Genomic DNA, 10,322 nt, shown 5'->3' on the forward strand with positions numbered 1-10,322 from the left:
AGGAAAAGAAAAGAAAACAGAAGAGAGGAGGGGAGTATATGCACTGGGCCCTAAGGAGAAAGCACGGTGGTTTATAAGCAATAATAATAATAATAAAAATCCCACCAGAGTTATTGCTGAGTCTCTCTCTGTACCTGTACAGTTCTTCCACCCCTTTTTAAATTCTTCCTTTTTGATCTTTTTGATAGAAGGTGAGAGACAAGCAGAGAAAGAGGCAGACACAAAAGAGAGACATCTGGGAGTTGGTGGTAGCGCAGCTGGTTAAGCACAGGTGGCCCCCAGCATAAGGATCCCGGTTCCAACCCCCGGGTCCCCATCTGCAGGGGAGTCGCTTCATAGGCAGTGAAGCGGGTCTGCAGATGTCTTTCTTCACCCTCTCCGTCTTTCACTCCTATCTCCATTTCTCTGTCTTATCCAACAATGACGACATCAACAACAATAAAAACTACAACAATAAAACAACAAGGGCAACAAAAGGGAATAAATAAATATTAGAAAGAGACATCTATAGCACTGCTCATGGAGCTTCCCTGCTGCAGGTAGGGATGTGGGTTTGAACAGAGGTTCTCTTGCATAAGCAACACACTTTCATGCTTAAAGATCAGAGATCTCAGGATCAGTCCCAGGCACCACCATTAACTAGAGCTGAGCAATGCTCAGGCTCTTAAAAAAGAACTGGCTTAGACTGGGGGAAACAGAATAATGTTTATGCAAAAGCATTTTTATACCTGGGGCTCCATAGGTCCTAGGTTCAATTCCTAGCACCACTATAAGCCAGAGTTAAACAGTACTCTGGTCTGTATCTCCTCATTAAAATAAATAAGTATAAATATTTGAAAAACACACAAAAAATAAAATACTGCATTTAAATTAAGAAAATGAGGAAAAACCTACTCAGTATTAACTGGCTTCAAAAATTTAAACACCAGAAACTGACATTTTCTTTCTTCTTTTACTGCCACCGGGGTTATTTATTGCTGGGCCTCTGGACCTCCACATTATCCCCCTGAAGGTGGGGACTGGGGGCTTGAACACTGTCTTTGTACGTGGTACTGTGTGTGCTCAACCAGGTGTGCCACCACCTTGCCCAGACTGCTATTTTCTTTTTTTAAAATATTTTTTTATTTTCCCTTTTGTTGCCCTTGTTGTTTAACATTGTTGTGCTTATTGATGTCATTGTTGTTGGATAGGACAGAAATGGAGAGAGTGAAGGGGAAGACAGAGAGGGGGAGAGAAAGACCTGCAGACCTGCTTCACTGCTCGTGAAGCGACTCCCTTGCACTACCACTGACTCCCCCCCCCCAATTTTTTTTTTTTTTGTGGTCTGGGAGGTGATGAGGTGGATAAAGCACTGGACTCTCAAGCATGAGGTCCCAAGTTCAATCTCTGGTGGCACATGTGCCAGCGTGATGTTTGGTTCTTTCTCTCCCTCCTCTTATCATCCTCATGAATAAATAAATGATTTTTTTCTGTTATCTTTACTTATTTATTGGTTAGATACAGAAATCAAGAGGGAAAGGGAAGGTAGAGAGGGGGAGAGAAAGAGAGACAGACTCCCACAATACAAATGGAGATGACAAGGCATCCTAGAGTCATCAGTTCAGAGGCCAGCCTATTAAAGCCTCCACCTGAGCTCACCAAATGTTAAAGATCTAGGTCCAGCTGAGTCTTTTATTTACTTTATTTTATTTTATTTTATTTTATTTTATTTTATTTTATTACTTTATTTTAGATAGAGAGGGAAAGAGAGAGCGCGTGTGAGAGAGAGACATGAAAGAGAGAGAGAGAGAGAGAGGGAGAGAGAAAGGGAGAGACCATAGCATTGAAGTTTCCTTCAATATGGTGGGAGCCAGGCTCAAACCTGGGTCTTACACATGGCAAAGCAGTACACTCTCCTAGTGAGATATTTCAACAGTCCTTGTTTGTTTTATTTTATTTTATTTTATTTTGGGGGGTAGATAGAATAACGGTTATGCAAAGAGACTCTCATGCCTGAGGCTCCAAAGTCCCAGGTTCAATCCCCCGCACCATCATAAACCAGAGCTAAACAGTGGTCTGGTTAAAAAAAAGGGGAGGAGGGGCTGGGTGGTGGTGCACCTGGTTGAGCGTACATGTTACAATGAGCAAGGACCCAGGTTCAAGCCCTCAGCCCCCACCTGCAAGGGGAAAGCTTCACTGAGTGCTCAAGCAGGGCTGCAGTTGTCTCTCTTTCTTTCCTTCTCTGTCCCCCATTCCTCTTAATTTCTGGCTGCTTCTATCTAATAAATATATATATTAAAAAAATTTCAAAAAGTTATTTTATTTTATTTTACTTTAATGATGGAGAGGGAGATACTGAAAGAGAGAGCAGAGCACTGTTCAGTTCTGGCTTATGGTGGTGCAGGGAACTGAATCTGGGACTTGGAAACCTCAGGTGTGGAAGTCATTTGCATAACCATTATGTTTTCTGTCTCTCCCTAGGCCCCTGCTAGGTTTTAGGACCAAATGCAATGTTTTCTCCACTCGTTGGCCTTGACTCAGTACTAACCATATCTTGTTATTGCAGAATAAGGAGCTTTGTTTGGGGAGGACCTTGAGAAGGCTGTGTTTTGGCCCCAGTGCTCAGCTGTGAGAATGTGAATCAGAGGGGTAATCAGCACACAGGCTCTGAGGATTCCAACTGAAAGAGTTTCAAAATTCTACAGGGTCTCTCTTCAAGGCCTATGGAAATGCCTTTCACCTAATTGGAGTCCTATGTGCTGGGTTGGCCTCGGTTATTATTTCTTTTATATTTTTCTCTTCTTTTCTTTTCATTTTGTTTCTTTCCTTTCCTTTCCTTCTTTTCTCATCTATCTCTTCTTCTTCTCCTTCTCCTCCTTCTCCTTCTCCTTCTCCTTCTCCTTCTCCTTCTCCTTCTTCTTCTTCTTCTTCTTCTTCTTCTTCTTCTTCTTCTTCTTCTTTGTATTTTACTAGATAGAGACAGAGAAATCAAGAAAGAAAGGAAGGGAGAAAGAGAGAGAGAGAGAGACCTACAGCACTATTTCATGGCTCATGAAGCTTTCCTCCTGTAGGTAGGGATGAGGGCTTGAGCTCAGATCCTTGCTCACTCAATCAAGTGAACCCAGCCCCTACTTACTACTTTTAGAGATAGGGATAGAGATAGAAAGAGATAGAGGTAGAGGCAGGAGCAGGGAGAGAGAGAGAGAGAGACTGAGATGTGGTCCCCCAGAGGTGGCACAGTGGATAAAGCACTGGACTTTCAAATATGAGTCCTGAGTTCAATTTCCAGCAGCACATGTATCAGAGAGATATCTGGTTCTTTCTCTCTCCTCCTATCTTTTTCATTTTCATTAATAAGTATATAAAATCAAAGAGATAGAGACACCACAGCACCAAAGCTTCCTTCAGTGTGGTGGGAGTGAGGCTCAAGCCTGATTCATGCACATGGCAAAGTAGTGCCCTATCCAAGTGAATTATTTTTCTGGCCCTATGTATTTACTATTGAAATTTATTTACTAGTAAGAGACTGGGGAATGAGAACATCACTCTGGCACATTCATTGCTAAGAATCGAGCTCAAGAATCATGTTTAACAGCCCAGTTCGGGTAGTCAGGCGGTAGCACAGCGAATTAAGCACATGTGGCACAAAGTGGAAGGACTAGCGTAAGGATCCTGGTTTGAGCCCCCGACTCCCCACCAGCAGGGGAGTCGCTTCACAGGCGGTGAAGCAGGTCTGCAGGTGTCTATCTTCTCTCCCTCTCTCTTTCTTTCCCTCCTCTCTCCATTTCTCTCTGTCCTAACAACAATGACATCAATAACTACAACAATAAAAAAAAACAAAGGCAACAAAAAGGAAAAAAAAAATATATATATATATATAGCCCAGTTCTTTACCCACTGCGCTACCTGCCCAGCCACTGTCTGATGATTGACTGTACACACACACACACACACCCAACGCCCCAACCAAAGAGATCAAGGGCCAATTCTGCTTTTGCTCATTTCTATATTTTGACCTCACACCTAGCATGGAGCAGACATTTGATAAATTCTAGCCAATGTGCATAAACTTCATCCTTTGTGTCAGGGATTGTTCAGACTTCAGCTACACTACTCAGTTAATTTGTGTAGCCACCTGATTTCCATCAAAGGATGCAGAGAGGCTTAGCAACTTCACCTGCTGGAGACAAGAGCCAATGCCAGATGGGCAGGTACCCAGCCCTCACAGAAACAAGGGCAATCCTGGGAAAGGATGAACACTGGGGGCAGCGTTGGGATTTCATGCTGACTCTATCACAAAGCTCTCTGGGCCATAGTTATTATTATTATTACATTTATATTTTGCCGGGGCTCGGTGCCTGCACTACCAATCCACTGCTTCTGGAGGCCATTTTTCCCATTTTGTTGCCCTTGTTGTTGTTGTTATTATTATTGTTGTTATTGCTGCTGTTTTTGGATAGGATGGAGAGTAATCGAGAGAGGAGGGGAAACAGAGGAGGAGAGAAGGATAGACACCTGAAGACCTGCTTCACTGCTTGCGAAGCGACCCCCTGCAGGTGGGGAGCTGGGGACTCCAACCCGAACCCTTATCTTTATGTTGGTCCTTGTGCTTTGCTCCATGTGCGCTTAACCCGCTGCTCTACCGCCCCACCCCCTTAAGTTTATTTATTTAGCCTCCAGGGTTATTGCTGGGGCTTGGTGCCTGCACTATGAATGCACTGCTCCTGGAGGCCATTCCCCCCTCCCCCCATTTTGTTGCTCTTGTTGTTATTGTTAGATAGGATAGAGAGAAATGGAGAGAGGAGGGGAAGACAGAGAGGGGGAGACAAAGATAAATACCTGCAGACCTGCTTCACTGCTTGTGAAGCGAACCCCCTGCAGGTGAAGAGCCAGAAGCTGGAACTGGGATCCTTGTGCTTCCCACCATGTTCATTTTTCCTCTGGCATATGGTGATACAAGGATTGAGCCTGGGACTTCAAGGCCTTAGGCATGAGAGTCTCTTTGTATAACCATTATGCTATCACCCTCACCATTATTATTATTATATTTTAATTCTTAAAAAGATTTATTTATTTATTGAGAGATAAGAAGAGAGAAAGAGCCAGAGCATCATGCTGGTACATGCACTGCTTAGGATCGGACTCAAGATCTTATCCACTGTGCCACCTCCTGGACCAGTATTTTTAATTAATTAACTAATGAAAGAGATAACTAGAGTACCACTTTGACACATATGATGCCGGGTATCAGATTTTGAACTTCATCCTTAGAGTACAATACTTGGGGAGGAGTAGATAACATAATAGTTATGCAAGAGACTCTCATGCCTGAGACTCCAAAGTCCCAGGTTCAATATCCCACACCACCGTAAGCTAGAGCTAAGCATTGCTCTAGTTAAAAAAAAAAAAAAAAAGTTTCTGGGGGAAGGGGAGGTGGTTGCATACCTGGTTAAGCATACACATTACAGTGTGCAAGGTCCTAGGTTCAAGCCTCTGATCCCCAGCATGAGTGGTGAAATAGAGCAGCAGGTGTCTGTCTCTTCTCACCTCTATCTCCTCCTCCACTCTCAATTTCTCTCTGTCTCTATCCAATAATAAAATAAATAAAAATATTTTTAAAAAGGAGTCCAACAATTTATTTATTTATTTTTATTTTTATTTATTTATTTATTTTTTCCTCCAGGGTTATTGCTGGGCTCAGTGCCTGCACCATGAATCCACTGCTCCTGGAGGCCATCCTTTCCCCCCTTTTGTTGCCCTTGTTGTTGTAGCCTTGTTGTGGTTATTATTATTGCCATTGTTGATATTGTTCGTTGTTGGATAGGACAGAGAGAAATGGAGAGAGATGGGGAAGACAAAGAGGGGGAGAGAAAGACAGACACCTGCAGACCTGCTTCACCACGGCGGTCCTTGCGCTTTGCGCCACATGCGTTTAACCCACTGTGCCATCGCCTGACCCCGAAGTCCAACAATGTATTCAGCGTGCCACCTTTCAGGCTGCTGGGCCTTAGTTATTATTATTATTTTATTTTATTTAAAAAAAGATTTTATTTATTTATTCATGAGAAAGATAGAAGGAGAGAGAGAAAGAACCAGACATCACTCTGGTACATGTGCTGTTGGGGATTGAACTCAGGACCTCATGCTTGAGAGTCAAATGCCTTATCTACTGTGCCACCTCCTGGACCACTTATAATTATTATAATTTTAAATGTTTTATTTATTTTAATGAGAGAGATACAGGGAGAAAGGCTAGAGATAAATACTTATTATAATGAGAGAGACACTGGGAGAAAGATAGAGATAGAAAGACCAGAGCTCTGCTCAGTTCTGGTCTGGGGATTGTACCAGAGACATTTAGAGCCTGGGATATAAAAGTCCTTTACAGAACCATTATGTTGTCTCCCCAGCCCAGCCCTAGTTGTCATTACTGTTAATACTATTTTATTTATCCTTAATGAGAGAGGTACTGAGAAAAAGATACACACAGAGAAAGACCAACTTTGCTCAACTTTGGTTGATGGTGGGGCTGGGGATTGAACCTAGGACCTTGGAGGCTTAGGCATGAGAATCTTTTTAAATATTTTATTTGATGAGGAAAGAGAAAGAGCCAGATATCACTCTGGTACATGTGCTGCCGGGGCTTGAACTCAGGACCTCACGCTTGAGAGTCAATCGCTGTATCCACTGCGCCACCTCCTGTACCACAAGCATGATAATCTTTTGCAGATTCATTACACTGTCTTCCCAGTCCATCTGTTCCAGGGCTAGTAGTTATTAACCCATCTGTTCCAGGGCTAGTAATTGCTATCCCCAAGGATTTCATGGTGCGCCACACCTGGCCACATTTGTTTCCCTTCTTTCATCACTCTCTGTCTCTCTGTCTCTCTCACATACAAACACACAATCAGGGACTTGCATAAGCATGATTTTACCACTCCTGAGCCATATCCAAATTCAGCTAGAGAGACAGAAAGAGGGAAAGACAACACAGCACAAGAGCTTCTCCCACTGCCATGACACTCTCATGTGGTGCTGGGGCTCAAACCTGGACCTGGAAAGGCACATGTCCTACTCAGTGAGATATCTCTTTAGGTCCATTCTCTCTCAGTCTGCCACCTCACTCTGAATCCTATTTTAGCAAGGCACTTCTTTGTTTTTCTTTTCCAACGTGCCCCTTGTGTCCACCTGACTACATTTCTGCTTCAGCAACCTCTGAGAATTCCAAGCCAGGTGGAGCAGGTCTGTGTCCTAGTTACCTCAGAAAAATGCAAGCACCTTGGTGAGGGATGTGAGCCCTGCCCCACTAGGGAAAGATAGAAATAGGCTGAGAGTATGGATTGATCTGCCAACACCCAGGTCCAGTGAAGAAGCAATTACAGAAGCTAGACCTTCACCTTCTGCACCCCATAAAGATCCTGGGTCCATACTCCCAGAGGGATAAAGAATAGGAAAGCTCCCAATGGAGAGGATGGGATGTGTAACTCTGCTGGTGATAACTGTTTTTTGTTTTTAAGATTTTTAAAATATTTATTTATTTCCTTTTTGTTGCCCTTGTTTTTATTGTTGTAGTTATTATTGTTGTTATTGGTGTTGTCGTTGTTGGATAGGATAGAGAGAAATGGAGAGAGGAAGGGAAGCCAGAGAGGGCAAGAGAAAGATAGACACCTGCAGACCTGCTTCACTGCCTGTGAAGGGACTTCCTGTGCAGGTGGGGAGCTGGGGGCTCAAACTGGCATCCTCATGCCGGCCCTTGAGCTTGGCTCCACCTGTACTTTACCTGCTGTGCTACCACCCAGCTCCCACTGGTATGTCTCTTATCCTGTGGTGTTGTTGATCATTATTAAGTCAATAATGGGGATGCATTGGATCGACCTTCCCGTGGTGCATCTTGTGAGTACCCATTCATTGGGGAAACTGACGATCCTTCCTAGCCGACTGAATCCACATGGATCCCAGTCACTTTCAAAGCCAGCAACAAGCAGCTCCTGACAGCTTTCTAGCTGTTGGTCCTGCTCTTCGAGTCCTCCAACTTAATGTTGAGGGGCTGTCCTTTGCCAAACGCGTTCTCTATTAAGTCAATAAAAAGAAAGAAAGAAAGAAAGAAAGAAAGAAAGAAAGAAAGAAAGAAGGAAAGGAAGGAAGAAAGAAAGAAAGGGAAAGAAAGAAAGGAAGAAAAGGAAGGAAGGAAAAAGAAAAGAAAAAAATAGCAGAGCAAGTGTTGGGTGAGGGTGTGAAAGAGGAGAACAGTGTCCAAATCTGGAGAATAATCAACAAGAAAACAAAAACTGTTATGGACTGGGAGGTGGATAAAGCAGAGCCCCAGAGTCAGGTGTGAGCACAGGGGGTTAAGCCACGTGGTACCAAACTGCAATGGCCACCTCACTCTCTGCACAATAGCCCTTCTCTAGGTCAGGACATGGGAGAGAAAAGAGAGAAGAAGAGAAGAGAGAGCGAAACCAGGAACAGAAGTGGGCTTTATAGGGTAAAAACCAGAAGTGGCAAGTCAGGAATGGAGATGGCTAGGAAAGGGGGTGGAGAGAGGCAAAAGGCATGCCTGGAAGGTGGAAGCATCCTTAGCAACTGTTGTGATGGTTTTAACTGGTGGGAATTAGCAATACCCTGAGGGGATAACGTGGTGGGGAGACCTTTAGTCATTTTTAAGACAAAGCAGAAGATTGGTATGTAAATAATAATACTTGCATGGAAATATGGTGGTTTGTGGGCCCTGCCAATGTTCAACCACATCTGCACAATTTCCCAACAGGAAAAAGAGAGAGAGAGAGAAACCTGCAGCTCTACTTAGCCAAATTGTGAAGCTTTCCCTTTGAAGGTGGGGATCAGGGGCTTGAACTCAGGTCCTTGCCCATTGTAGTTTGTGTGCTTAACCAGATGCGTTACTACCTGGCCCCATATCTATATCTCTCCCTCATATCCAAGGTCTCATACATGTATGATGCCACTAAACCAACTCTCCAGTTTAGTGGCATCATCATGCATATATATTTTTTTCTTTCTTTTCTTCTTCTTCCTCTTTTTCTTTACCAGAGCACTGCTCAGCCCTGGCTTATGGTGGTGTGAGGACTGAACCTAGGACTTCAGAGCCTCAGGCATGAGAGTCTCTTTGCATAACTATCATGCTATCTAATCCCCATCCTTCTGGCCTAATTTTTATTCTATATTTTTGTAAGAGAAAGAGGGGTGCAGAGAGATGGGAGGGAGACATACAATACCACTCCAGCATCTACAGTGCTCTCATGTGGTGTCAAAGATTGAACTCAGAGCGTCATGTATGGTAAAGTTTGTATCCTACCCATATAAGCCAGCTCCAGGCCTTGATATCAATATTTTTATTTATTTATAAATAAACATAAGAAGAAATGGCAAAATAGTATACTTTGATAGTGTACTGCTTTACCATGTGTGCAACTCAGGTTCAAATCCAGCCCCCACAGAACTGGAGGAAGCTCTGATGCTGTCATCTCTTTAACTTTTTCTTTCTGCCTCACTTTCTCTATCAAAACCAAAAAAAGGGGGTCGGGCAGTAGCACAGCGGGTTAAGTGCACGTGGCGCAAAGTTCAAGGACAGGCATAAGGATCCCCAGTTCGAGCCCCTGGCTCCCCACCTGCAGGGGAGTCGCTTCACAAGTGGTGAAGCAGGTCTGCAGGTGTCTTATCTTTCTCTCCCCCTCTGTCTTCCCCGCCTCTCTCCATTCCTTTCTGTGCTATCCAACAATGAACAACATCAACAATAATAACCACAACAAGGCTACAACAACAAGGGCAACAAAAGGGGGAGGGGAGAAAATAAAATAAATAAATAATTTAAATCATACTTATTATAAATAAATGGAAAGAAAGAGAGAATTATGCCAAGGATCAAACCTCGGACCTCATGCTTCTAAGTCCAGAGCCCTAGCCTGCACTACCTCCTGGACCATGAATTTTCCTTTTTTTTTTTTTTTTCCACTGGTGCTGGCGATTGAGCCTGGGACTTTGGAGTCTCAGGCATAACAGTCTTTTTGTGTAAACATGTGCTATCTTCCATGCCTTTTTTTTTTAAATATAGAAAGACCCCCCCCTGTGGTCCGTGGATGCTGCAGTGGATAAAACATTGAACTCTGAAGCATGAGTTCCCAAGTTCAATTCCTGGCAGCACATGTACCAGAGTGATGTCTGATTCTTTCTCTGTCTCCTCTTATCTTTCTCGATAATAAATAAATACAATATTTTCAAAAGAACCACCCCCCATATACTTTGTTCAGCTTCTCTGCTGCCACCTCTTCTTGTACTATTGTAACATGTTAACAGTTTAAAGAAAACATATTTATTTATGGGAGGAA

The sequence above is a fragment of the Erinaceus europaeus genome, chromosome 9 (assembly GCF_950295315.1).
Source record: "Erinaceus europaeus chromosome 9, mEriEur2.1, whole genome shotgun sequence".
Classification (NCBI taxonomy): Eukaryota; Metazoa; Chordata; class Mammalia; order Eulipotyphla; family Erinaceidae; genus Erinaceus; species Erinaceus europaeus.